This window comes from Mustela nivalis (assembly GCF_964662115.1).
Source record: "Mustela nivalis genome assembly, chromosome: 6".
Classification (NCBI taxonomy): Eukaryota; Metazoa; Chordata; class Mammalia; order Carnivora; family Mustelidae; genus Mustela; species Mustela nivalis.
The window spans coordinates 35,866,904-35,880,351 of record NC_139025.1 but is presented as its reverse complement, the minus strand read 5'-3'; the positions used below and the strand labels follow the sequence as shown (position 1 = coordinate 35,880,351).

The 13,448-nt window shown below is 45.1% G+C and overlaps 1 protein-coding gene across 2 annotated transcripts in view; it reads right to left on the bottom strand.

Moving 5' to 3' along the window:
• Window positions 1-12,310, bottom strand: part of SPTB (spectrin beta, erythrocytic) — a 124,116-nt gene extending 111,806 nt beyond the window's left edge. Inside the window, exon 1 of one of the 2 annotated variants that reach the window (XM_082734137.1) lies at window positions 11,989-12,310. The gene's annotated coding sequence lies outside the window, so the exon portion shown is untranslated. The remainder of the gene's footprint in view (window positions 1-11,988) is intronic. The other variant, XM_082734138.1, reaches the window with a different exon arrangement.
• Between the last annotated feature and the right edge of the window lie 1,138 nt (window positions 12,311-13,448).

The following is a 13,448-nucleotide window of genomic DNA, read 5'->3' as shown; positions in this document are numbered from 1 at the left end:
GTTTCTTCTTGCATTAGGGAACAAAGAAAAGCATCAGAGGGGTTTTATTTGAGATACATGTGTGAGAATTCACAGCTACAGAAAGGGAGAAAGACACTGCAGGCCTAGAACACAGAGAAGCAAAGTCATGGATGTGAAAACACACCCTGAGCTGACACAGTCACAAGCATCCGATATAAAGATGTAAAGTAAATACAAAGGGAATGAAGCCAGGAGGGATGTTGGAACAGACTGCCTGCCTGTTTAAACTTTATTTTGGGGCCATGGGGAACCACTGAGGGTTTTAAAAGAGTGGAATGACTCACATTCATGTTTTTAAAAGTAATTCTGAGACCAGGGTGAGATCAGGGTGTAAGATGGGATAGAAAGAGAGAGACTAAAGGCCAATTATTCAAACATGCGACTGAAAATTGAAAGAAAGAAACTAGTCTGAAATTTTTGGAGGAAAAATGAACACGCAGCCAATCAGATGCGGAAGTGTGAAAAGAAGAAAACACAAAAAAGTTCCTGGGGTTTGTACCTGGATGACAGCAACAAAAGGAACCCAGCTATGAAAACAGGCAGAAGAGCAGGTTTGAGGGTGAAGGAGGGAGCGGAGAAGTCCTATTGCTACATAAGAAGTTTGAAACATCTTGTTACAACCAAATGAAGACAGCTAGCCAAATGCTACAAAGTAGATCTGGAGCTGAAGCGGGAGACTGGGGCTAGAGATGAGGATTCAGTCTCACTGGCAACCCCAACAATGTAAAGCTGGTAGAGAAGAAGGAACCAAAAAGAAAGAAAAGAAAAGGCAGGAAAGAAAGAGAAGGCAAGCCAGCCTGAAGTGTATGCAAGCTGGGAGGAGAAAAAGGAGAGCCTTAATCCCAGGAGCCAAGGGAGGGCTTACTTTCTAAGCAAGAGGGGTTAACAAAGTCAAATATTGCAGAGAACTTGGGACCTGGATCTGGAAGGAGGCTACCTCATTTGACAATATCAGACCTCTTTAGAGCAATTTTACCACAGCTATGGAGAGCTGCTTTATGACAGTCGGTACATTGTACAGTACTAATTAGCATCTTCATCCTCAGATGTCAAAGAACTATGTCTGAAATAGGATTCAGATATTAATTATTTATTAAAAGCTAATAAGGGAATTCAGCCTATTAGGTTAAATCATTGCAAATATAAAGCAACATATAGAGGTAAACAACTAATCACCTCTTTAACTTTAGACCATTAAAGATATAAGATAAAAGAAAAAAAAAAAGAAACTCCTGGAATTAAGACCCATGGAATATTGACCTCCTCCCAAGTATGGTGGGTACAGTGATTCGAAGCAAGCACTCTAGAATAAATACATCAGGATTCAAGTCCAGTTTTGATCTTCTCAGTGTATAAGTCTGGGTAAATAAACTTCTTTAAGCCTGATATATTTCATCTGTTAAATTAGGATAACAACAGGGGCACCTGGGTGTCTCAGTGGGTTAAGGCTCTGCTTTCAGCTCAGGTCATGATCCCAGGGTCCTAGGATCAAGGCCGGGTCGGGCTCCTTGCTCAGTGGGAAAACTGCTTCTCTCTCTCCCATTCTCCCTGCTTGTACTCCCTCCCTCACTGTCCCTCTCTCTCTCTCAAATAAATAAATAAAGCTTTTAATCAAAAAAATTAGGTAACAACAGAAATGACAAATATATATGAAAGCTCTCAGCATATCTCTCTATTAGAGACTTATAAATGTTGACTTATTATCATCTCATTATAATATTTATTTCCATGATATATCCCAATTATATATAATTTCAAACATTATATAATTTTTTAATCAATAGGTTTAATTTTTTAAATCATTAGCTATTTTTGAGCTTCTCCCCTCTGTGTACCAAGCATGATTCTAGGTGCTGGGAATTTAAAAAAAAAAAAAAAAAGAACCTAGCTCTCCATCACAAGAAGCATAGTCTAGTGATGTAGAAGGCAAGATGACAATTGCAAAACAAGGTCATCCATCCTATAAGAAAGGAACAAGAAAGGTGCTGCAAAAACCATGCAGGAGGAAGCCCCTTGTCTTACTCCAGGACCTGGGGAGAGGAGCTGTCAGGCAAGGATATGAAGGGGAGACAACACTTAGGCATTACAAGAAACTCTGCAAATAGTTCTATCTATTATTAAGGATAATAATAAATATTAAGGTGCCATCACACACACACAAAGATCCCTGAAATAAAATGTTAGAGAAAGAGGAAGCTCTTTGCCCAAGGGCAAACAGCAAGAGAAAAGAAGCTGGAAGCAACCCAGACCCTTGTCATCCAGCTCAAGGAGATATTTTGGTTGAAATACATCATCTCATAATATTTACAGCCCTCCCCACCTGAGTTTGGGTTACACATTTTACAAAGCGAATTAAACGTCTCCTGCCTGTCCTCTAAAAGTCTACAGTTTTAAAACAGGCGAAGTAACATACGGATAAATGTGAGAACTTTAATGACAAACTATCCCCCAAAGACAGTGTTCTCGAATAAACAATTCTCAAGTTCAGTTTGGTTCCAAAGGTGAGGATGCTAATAAATTTTGCCCTTCCCTTTGGGGACCAGGGAGAGATATTAAAATGGTGTGGTTTGGTTCCTCAAAAAATTTAAAAATAGAATTACCATATGAGCCAGCAATAAACTGGAGTCTACAGTCCTGAGTATACACCCAGAAAAACTGAAAGCAGGGTATCAAAGAGATAGGTGTATATCCATGTTCATAGCACCATTATTCATAATAGCTAAGGGACGAAGTGAATGAGTGTCTATAGGTGGATGAATGGATGAACCAAATGCAAACGATACATACAATGGAATATTATTCAGCCTTAAAGAGGAAATTCTGACGCATCCTGCAACATGAATCCTGAAAACATTATGCTGGCTGAAGTAAGCCAGACACAAAAAGACAAATACTGTACGAGTCCATTTATATGAGATACCTAGAGTAGTCAAATTCACAGAGGAAGAAAGTGACATGGGGGTCGCCAGGTGCCAGGGTGGCGAGGGAAGTTAGTGTTCAATGGGGACAGAGTTTGAGTTTTAGAAGATGACAAAAGTTCTACAGACAGATGGTGATGGTAGCTCCACAGCACTGTACATGTACTTGGCCCACTGAACTGAATACTTACAGATAGTTAAAGGGGTAAATTTCATTACATATTTTTTTAAAAAACACACGGTTGCCAAGTCCATTAAATAACTATACTTTGTCATTTAGAAGCAAATGAAAACACCTTGTTTCTGACATTGAGATGCAATGCCACCTGAAGAGAGGACGAGAGTATGAGACCAGGCCCCTTAGAAAGTCCTGCATCCAAAGGAGCAGAATCCATTTACCATTCCTTGGGAATGGACACCTATGTAACCCGCTAAGAAGGTAACTTTGTTGGCAGCCATCATCTGAGAATTTTTAATTAATATAATCCCTGTGTACCAGCACCACCCTGTTAGGGAACGATTGTCAAAGCACACATAATATTAAGTGAAGTCTATGATTATGTAACTGGTCCTTTCACAAATCTGTAGAAAGGAGAGATCACTAGGGGCTGGAATGTTCCAGGAAGACTGATAGAAACCTCTCCAAATCTGGGAGAAATGTTCAGGACTGAGCGAGTAGAGGTAGACAAACCTGGCTCAAAAAAAGGTTTGTGATGGGAATTGGTAAGAGATAAAGATAGAAAAAGAGATTGGAGCTATATTACAATGGCTCTTAAAAGTCAACTTTGTAAGTTTGGATTTCTACCTCTATCCAGAGGGGAACCACTGGAGCTTTTTGAGAAGGAGTATTATAGGACAAACACGGAGTATAGGGTGGCTTGGAAGAGGGAGACCCCTAATTGTAGAAAGCTGGACTCCAGGCCTGAGGGTTACTAAGTCACGAAAAGTGAAACCAAACACCTGCTTTTATTTTTTATTATTTTTTTTAAAGATTTTAATCTATTTATTTGATAGACAGAGAGAGATCACAAGTAGGCAGAAGGCAGGCAGAGAGAGAGAGGGAAGCAGGCTCCCCGCTGAGCAGAGAGCCCGATGTGGGGCTCGATCCCAGGACCCTGAGATCATGACCCGAGCTGAAGGCAGAGGCTTAAACCACTGAGCCACCCAGGTGCCCCCCAAACACCTGCTTTTAGTAGGTTAAAGCTAGGACTTTAAAATATGGCCATATGCTAATATATGAAATGAATTTTTCTTGAAGGATATAAAGGAAACTGTTGACATTGGTAACGTCCTAGGAGTAGAACTGGAGGTAGGGGAAGGAGAAATCTTACTTTTCATCATATACCCTTGTATGATGTGGATACACTTCTTAATCATGTGCATGAATTCATTTTATAATTAAAGAAATTTAAAAAAATATATGGCAACCAGGGGCGCCTGGGTGGCTCAGTGGGTTAAGCCTTTGCTTTTGGCTCAGGTCATGGTCTCAGGGTCATGGGATCAAGCCCCGCATTGGGCTCTCTGCTCAGCAGGGAGCCTGTTTCCCCCCTCTCTCTCTGTCTGCCTCTCTGCCTACCTATGATCTCTCTCTGTCAAATAAATAAATAAAATCTTAAAGAAATATATATATATATAAATTTTTTAAAATATGGCAACCAGAAAGGGTTAAAAGATGTTTAGACTGTAAAGAACACATTCAAAACATTTCTATTTATAAAGTAAAATATATTTCAATCCTGTTTGTATTATGTCTTGATCTCTATCATATAGTAGAGATGTTGTGAGAATACCCTGAAAGTAACAGAATGCCCTAAAAGTACTCAGAACTAACTGCACATCTAAGGCTCTACTTCAAAACAAACAGATGTCCTGAGTCACCCACCATAAAACAGCCTCTTTCAGGTGTACTTCAATGAAAAGTCTGCCTGAATCTATTCCAAATCAACTTCTTGGTAACAACAAAAATTTAAAAAAGAATAGCCCACAGTACGTTTGACAAGATATATCCTGTCTCAGTAAATGGCTTTTTCATTCTTAAAGTTGCTCAGGCCAAAACCAACTGAGTCATCCTCAACTTAATTCCTTTTCTCTCATCCTCTATCCCCAAATCCCATGAGCTCTATGTTCAACTCTATCCAGACGCCTGCTGCATTTCCCACGCCACCACCATCATATGGGTCCATCATCTCTAACCTGGACCGCTGCAGCAGCTTTCATTCTACTTCGTTTTCCTACGCTTTTCATTCTTGTTCCTTACAGTTGGTCTTCCACAGGACAGCTGGAAAGATCTTCCTAATACACAAATCTGAACAAATCACTCCTCTGACCACAGCTTCTGGTGGCTTCCTATTGCATGACTAAAACCCAAAGACTTGCATGGCTGCAAAGCCTGCATGATCCAGACCCCATTTCCTCTCCAGTGTCACGTCCTGCACTCACCCCTTGTCCCTCCTCTCTAGTCAGGCTGGCTTCCTGCCCTCTCCTTGGACATAGCAGTGACCCCACATCAGGGGCCTCACCCTCAGTCTGAATCTCTTCTCCCAAATATACCCATTCCCCTCCCTCACTTGGTTTGGCTCTCTGCTCAACTAAAACTTCATTAGAGAGGCTTTTCCCCACCATGCTACCTCAAATAGTAGAATTGCCTCTTTGTCTCTTCACACTGCTTTTTCTTTACAGCAAATCATAACATATAGTCTTCTGTTGTTGTTGTTATTTATTCCTGTCTCACCCAAGTAGTATGCATGCTCCATGACATCAAAGTTTTTGTCTTTGTTTGTTTTTGGTTTTTGCCACTTTCACTCCTCTAGTCCCTGGACCTAGGGACATCTGATAAATAAATGAAAGCTCAATAAATATTTGTTGAAGATTGAAGTACAAATCAAAACACCTAAGTACTGGACAAAAAGAGGTTTTCAAAGTCCAAAATGAGGCATAAGCATAATAATGCCCAGTAAATTTGGGGTAAAGGAGTGAAAAAGCCAACACATCAGTCAGCAGGTATGTAAACCTATCCTTTACCTACAGCATGCTGGGAATCCAATGCACACTTGACATTAATTCCTACTTTGGGACATCATCTCTGTACATGCTGGGAGGCTACTCTTGAGATTTTAAATAGTAAATACCGTAACAAGTTTCCTCCTCCCTCTTGCCAACGAACTGAGACTGAAAGTTCTGAAGAAAGAAAGAAATCACTGTCTCAACCAGAAGGCCCAGAAGATTCAATTACTCCATTGAGGAGAAGATCTGGACAACGCCCCAGGCCTGGAACTAGGAAATTGGGTTAAAGTCAGGTTCTGCCATAAACTACGAGAGGGAGCTTTGGGCAAAGCACTCTTTGTTTCTAATCCCATTTTCTCTACTGCAGAGCTTCTTCACGTGGTCCCTGTAAAAGACGACAATGCATACACTCAGGCATCCTGAAGGCTGAGTGGTCAATCCATCATCTGTGTGGTCCTTGTCCTGTGCTAGCTAATCTCTAGTTCACCTTCCCTTGCCTGCCACTGGTGAGCTTTGTCTGAACAATGATCTGATCTAGTCCCTCGCCGGCTCAAAAACCTTTTCAGACTTTCAACTTGAACCTCCAATGGTTCAAGCTTCTTCACAAACTGAACCCAAACAACCTTTCCAGTCGTATTTTGGCGCATTCCTGGAACTTGCCCTGCACAGAACTGCTCTGCCATTCCCCAATTCCACCACCCTTTATTGCACATGTGTGGGAGATGTGCCTCAGCCCCCGCCTTCACCCATCCTCCCTTCTTCTGTTAGAGAAACCCTAGCACTCCCCAACCTCCTCTTGGTGTTCTCTCAGGCACAATGTTGAATAACTGATTATTTGCAAGAATCTTTCCCCACCAGACTAGGATGTTTCCATCTGATCCCTTTTCATGTCCTTAGCATAGAATGGTGTAATGCACACAGTAGGTGTCCAATGCTTGCTCTCTCTCAATATTTCTCAAATGGCTCTCTCAGGCCTTTCCAGCCCCTTCTCTGACTTATGGCTTGGAGGCAATATTATGAAGGGGTTTCTTTAACTTTTCTACTGCTGAGGAAATACATTAGGAGATGCCACTGACTGACCACTCCTAGGGGCTTCCAGATACAGGCAGGAACTAAGTAGAGGGACAGAATGAAGCTAGGGACCTTTCTCCAGGCTTCATAAGTTATACCTTTAAAGTGTGCTTCGTTTTACTGGCAGTGCTATGAATTCTCAAATGAGGCACACCCTAATACAAATGGAAATGATTTTCAACTTGTTCATTTTCAGGATTATTCAAGATTCTGTTCCTCTTCATGACGGTAGAAACTCCTGAATTGACTATAATTCAAAGCAATTATTGTTCTTTAGCTGCCAAGGTGCCCTGTTATTCTTTTCTTAACTATCCTGGATGATCTGAGCCCAGTTCAATGAAAAGCCTATTTTTTCCTAGCTCTGTACCTTTTCATTTGCTAAATTTACAGCATTCACATGAAAGGAAGAAAGGAAGCCCCACTTTTGCCCCCATTGGGAACATGATATAAGGGTTTTAATTGCCCTTGTAATTATACCCTTGTCCAGCTCTGCGCAGGTATGGTGTAGAAATTAAACATTATAGCAAAGCCTGAGAAGGCCTCATTGAGGTAGGAAGACGACGGCTTTGCAAGATTTCCTGCCACCAGGAGAAGGAAAGAGAAAAATGAAAGGTGGTCTGGGAATGTTATAAGCTAGCCAGCAATCTCCACTGAAGAAGCATTTTCTGTCTATGACCGCCTCTAAAACTGTGTGAGCTGTAAAGCTGGGGATCCCCTGGTGGTTTGATATTCAGCTAAGGCTGGCTGAAAATGGCAGAACTTGGATTGCTTGGCTCTGAATTAAGAAATAAGCACAGCAACAAAGGGAAACATGCTATGACATTTTCTAAATATTTACTAAGGGGAGTTGACAATTCAGTGTCTGGAGCCAGATCTGACAGTGAATTCTGACTGCCTCCTACACCTTCCCTCGATCGCCATCTCTATCTCCAAAACCAGGTGACCTTCACCTCTTGGGGTTGGCAGAAAAAAGCAGCAACCTTGTGAAAACCCAGCAAATGCTACATGGTGATTCGGGCTCACAGACCACTGCATTTATTCCTCATCCCCAGATTTTTTATATGAAGTACAGTAAGGAAAGACCTAATTATAAAAACAACTGGGTCAATACAAACTACTTTTAAGATAAAATACTTCTTTGCCCAGCAATTTCTGACTAGTAATATCCATACAGTTTCAGAACCCAGTATCTATGAACAGTCCCTGCCAGTCCTCAGCATAAAATCAAATGTCTCATCTGCCCACATGACAGTTATTTTCATTCCTGATCCTCCCAGGTCAATTGATAAATGTCAATCAGCAAGTCTGAGGTTTTGAAAAAACATTATGGATAATGAAGAAATGTACTTTATGTCACTTTATGACCACCTCTTGCTGGTCATGTTTCCTATACTTTCAAGTCTTATACAAAGAGTATAATTTTGCATTTGCTCTTAAAGTCTGAAATAACACACTTCAAGAGCAATTTGGTGATTGGGTTTAGATTAAAACAGGTATCTGACAGTCCCAATAATTCCCCAGAGTCCTTTCTTTCCCCACAGCCCCAGAAATGCTACATAATTATTTTAAGTCAAGATAGTAATACACAGGGGCACCTGGGTAGCTCAGTGGGTTAAAGCCTCTGCCTTCGGCTCAGGTCATGATCCTCCGGTCCTGGGGTCCTGGGATCGAGCCCCGCATCGGACTCTCTGCTCAGCAGGGAGCCTGCTTCCCTTCCTCTTCCCCTGCCTGCCTCTCTGCCTAATTGTGATTTCTGTCTGTCAAATAAATAAATAAAATCTTTAAAAAAAAAAGATAGTAATACACATACCTATTGGATAAAAATGTATACATCTGTATGCCTAACAAGCAATGGGAAAGTTATGGATCAGTTTATAGTTTAATGCTCACTGATGTCTTCTCACCTGCCTGTCTCCAAAACCTGTTTTTTTGTTTTGTTTTAAGATTGTACTAAGATTAAAATACATCCTCTCGCAAATCTCCCTCAAGGGAAAGAAAACTTCACTGGTTTGGTTAGGCACGACTTCAGGAAATAAACCCAATATTGGTCTTGAGAGAAAGACAGGCATGACATGGGCAAGAATGATAAGAAACATGGAAGGCAGGTGCCATGTCTGTACAGAGATGACCAGGTAAACTACAATTAGGTCTCCCCTTTAGGTAAGCAGCCCCACAAACAGAGGCTGGACTCTGTGACCTCCAAGGTCCCTTCCCACTCCAATAGCATTTGCCTCGTGAATTTTTTATAGTCATCCTCTGTCCTATCACACTGTCCCCATGCATCATCAAACCCTCCTGGCCACTTCCACGACTGAAAGGAAAATCTGTTTAAAAAAAAAAAAATCCATGCTTTGACTACTGCCAAAATTACAGTTCTGTCCTTGAAACAATGACCTGAACGTAATGGGCCAGGCTAAACACCTCTGAGCAAAGAAGTGGTCAATACCATCTTCAGGCAATATTTTTTAAAGCTTCTCTGATGCAGAATTATAACCCAAGGTCTTGGGAGGGAAAGACTGTGAAGCTAACAGACCATCCTAGAACTAAACCTCTCGAACTGCACTCTTCTATTCCCTGCCCCATGACTAACCTTAAAAAGAGGGTAGGAACTTAATGGCTGAGTTTGAATCCAGGCCCCACCTCTCATTAGCTGTATGATGTGAGGCAAATTTAATTTCCTTGAGCCTGTTTCCGGACTTGTAAAATGCTGGTTATATGAACTACCTTGCAGGGTTACTGTGACAATAGGATTAAGAAAAGCCTCCGAAATAAAAAAGCGCCTCTGAGCATTCATTTGTTCATTCTCCCATTCATTCATCAAAGATTAACTGAGCGTCCACAACCAGCCAGGCACCAGTACATTGAAGATGGGGGGAAAATGAAAGCTATTCTTACTTTTATTTACCCACACAGTCTGTTTCCAGAACTGTGGCAGAACTGTCAGACTTTGACTTCAGCTCAAAACTTTCATGACTAAAATAGTCATTTGTAGTTTGTCAGATATGATCCCACAAGGGAGCACACCTACTGCCTTACCTTTACACACCCCAAAGGTAATCACCTAGTAGATGTTTGGCCAGAGGGCACCTTCAGAACACTTCGAAGAAGCAACAACCAGAGGAAAAAGTGGTATCCCAGCTCTCAGCTGGACAAGCCACTCAGGAAAATTCGATATGTCTGTACTACAAGACATGTCCTGGATGCCTGGGAGTTTTGGGGCGCTTTCAATTCCACGAGTGGACTCTGAGTCTTCTGAGAATTTAGGATTAACAGCTCTGGCTCATCCCCAATCTTTGTGACTGGGCCACTAATGAAGCTAAGAGCAACAGCTAAAGGGTCTAAAAGCCATATTTTTGTAATGTATGGCTTATGGTTTTCAGCTGTGTTTTACTCTACAGTTTGATAAAGGTCAGTATAAATGATCCCCCTATGAGGAGTCAGTTGGTTTCAAGGCTGTAGGCTCTTCTTCAATGGGAGCCCAGCATTCCTTTTCTTAACCAGCCCAAAGCCTCCATGCAAGTACAAACCTAGCTGTATTGGGTGCTGGGCACTGTGTACACTTAAACATTTTGCACTTACAATTAAAAAAAAAAAAAAAAAAAGCTTTCAAAGACTTTTTGGAACCCAAGGCTCCTAGCAGAAGAGTAAAAGTCTGACCCTGGCATAAGAAATAACCTGCCCTGGATCATAGGGTGGTCAAAGAGGGAATTCTAGAATAAAATTCAGAGCCATCTGTGAAGCTAAGGATAAGTTAGTGGACAGCAGAGAGATGTCTAAAAATTTTGATATGCAGACTCCTCTCATTCAGGAGCCACCTGAGTCATTTCCCCTAGAAACTGAAGGATAGAACAGGACTACCTGAAGGCTGTGAATTTTGCATTGTTACCTCCTACGTGGAGGTGACAGCCTAGGCTCTTCACAGGAGTCATGGGTACAAAACTACTGTCACTATCTTGCCCCCCCCCCCCTGCATCTAAAATTTTTTTTTCTAAAAAGTGGATATTCATTACCCTTCAGCCAGTTTAGCGCATTATTATCAACTTCTGGCCCCTCTAATTGCTCACTGAAAACAGTGGTTTGGATATTAATAGGCTATAAATCAAGGCCCCACCTAGGGCTCGTTGTCACGGAAACAGTACTCAAGCCCACAGCGGCTTCCCCACCCTGGGGAAGTCTGGGCGACTTGGTGGGAGTTGGGGATGCTTTTAAAGCTCCTGTTGTTTCTTCCACTTTCTGCTATTTCTCAAGGCCAAGTTGTTGGAGAAAGAGGAACTGGTGAGGCAGGTGAGAGTAAAATGGACCGTAGCAGCTTGGAGAACTCTTTGGAAAAGGAGGGCAGGAGGTCCTTGGAGTATGCCTCGGGCATTCTGTTCTTTCCTCCTTGGGTCTGCACCTAGCCACACTCTCCGCGTCGTTCCCAGCGTCCGGGGATCAGGCCCCTTCGCTGACCTGTCCTGTCCTCCCTGCCTGGGCGCTAGGCTGCCGGGGGAGCGCGCCGACAAGTTCCCCAGAAGAAAATTTGAGCGGCCCCGGGGTGAGAAGCCCGGCGGCAGGAGGCAGAGAGGGCAGCGCGACGCTCCGACACGCTGGAAACAGAATCCCCTTTGCCCCACGCCGGGGTCTCGGAGTAGGTGGCCCGGGACTTGAACGCTCACCGCCCTCCCACGCCCGCCCTCCCAGAGCCCCGGGGCTACGCTCCAGGATCCAGCTCTCCAAAGCAGAGCGCCCGACTCCCCAAGTGCCTCCGAAGCCCACGCGGATTCCCGCGCCCCGGGGTGTTCGCTGCCGCAGCCGCCAGGGCCTCCCGGGCCCCACGCCCCGCACCCAGGCTGAGCCCCCACCCGGCCCCCTGGGCCACCCACGTCACGCGCCCCCTGGGCCCAGCGCCTCTTCCGCGCTGGCGCTGCGCGCCCCAGCCTCGCGCATCCGCATCCGCACCCAGCCCCCGCCGGCCGATAGGCCCTCCGGGACTCACCTGCGCTGGGGCTGTAGCGGCGGCCACCCCGAGCCCGGGGGCGGCGGCGGCGCAGGGGGAAGAGGGCAGCACGGGGCTCCTAGCACAGCGGCCGCCGGGCGCCTGGTGCTGCCGAGCCGCGGACCCGCCCAGAGATATAAATAACATTATCTGAGGAGGGACATTCCTGCCGGGGGACATCGCTGCTGCCGGGACCAGATAGTCCCGCGGCGGGGGCGGGGAGGCGGGGCCGCAGCCTCCCGCAGCGCCAGGCCCAGCCCCCGCCTTCCCCACCCACTCCCGCACCTGCCAATCAGCCTCCGCGCCGGGGGGCACCTGCCAGGCCTCCGCCCGGGCTCCGGCGGCCGGCCTCCGCCTCCTGGCTGGCCGCCTGGGCCCCGGACGCCAGAAGCTCCAGCCTCCCGCAGCGCCCCCATCACCGTTCACCTCCCCTAACCGCGCGCTGCCGCGAGCTCCCTGCGGCGGGAAAAGGGTTTCACTCCGCAGCCCGGGCCTAATTCGTGCGCCCTGAGCAGCGAGCCTGGACACGAAAACGAGCCCCCTCCACCAGCCTTCCCGCCCCGCGTCCCCGCTATGTACTCTCTGGTTTTTAAGATTTATTAAAACACACGCTTAGACCGTAGGGTGGGCGAGGCAGACGCCGGGGCCGTGCGCCCCAGCTGCGGCGGGTTTCGGATGGCGAGATTGTTCCCAGGGACTGGCGTGTTAGAAAGCACGCTCCGGGGCGGACTTCACTTGGCAGGCGGTGTGAACAGACGCTGGGAGGCCCCCCGCCCCCAGCCCACAGCCTCAGTGTCTCTTTTTCTGTCTGCAAACCTGGTGCGGTAGGGGCAGACCCAGCACTGCTGACCGGGCGCAGCCCACAGTCCCACAGCGCTAGCATATTGCAAGGACTGTAATCAACAGGCAAACTGCCACACCAGCCCACTGGCACCTCCTGTCCTGTCCCGCTTTTCAGGAGAGCAGGGGCTTCCTCTCTGCTAAATTGGATGGGGTGGAATGCAGTAGGCCAAAGAAAACACTAGAACCAACGGTGCCAAAGACGAAAAGACACGGCATCTCCGAGTCGCCCGAGAGAGATTCACAGAAGAAAATGGGCAGTTTGCATTTTCTTGACTTTCTTAAGATACAAGGTTATTGTTCAGTAACACTTAGTGGTACGTACGCTTCACGGTAGCTTTCATTTCCTTTCTCCATCGGTTGTTCCTGGGACGGTGTCTCATCCAGGTACCAGCCCAGGCTTTCTCAGGTATTAATGCATGACAGTGGAGATTAAAACCTCAAAGAGATAGAAAAGAGTTGCAACTTTGACTAATACTGCCTGGTATTCTTAACAACGGAACAGTCTTAGCCCTGAGTTATTTGCTTCGGAGTATAATTACGCTGTTTTCCAGGATTTACTAGGAAAAGGGTGTTTAATTGCCGGATGTGCATGCTTCGTTTATATATTGAACAGATGC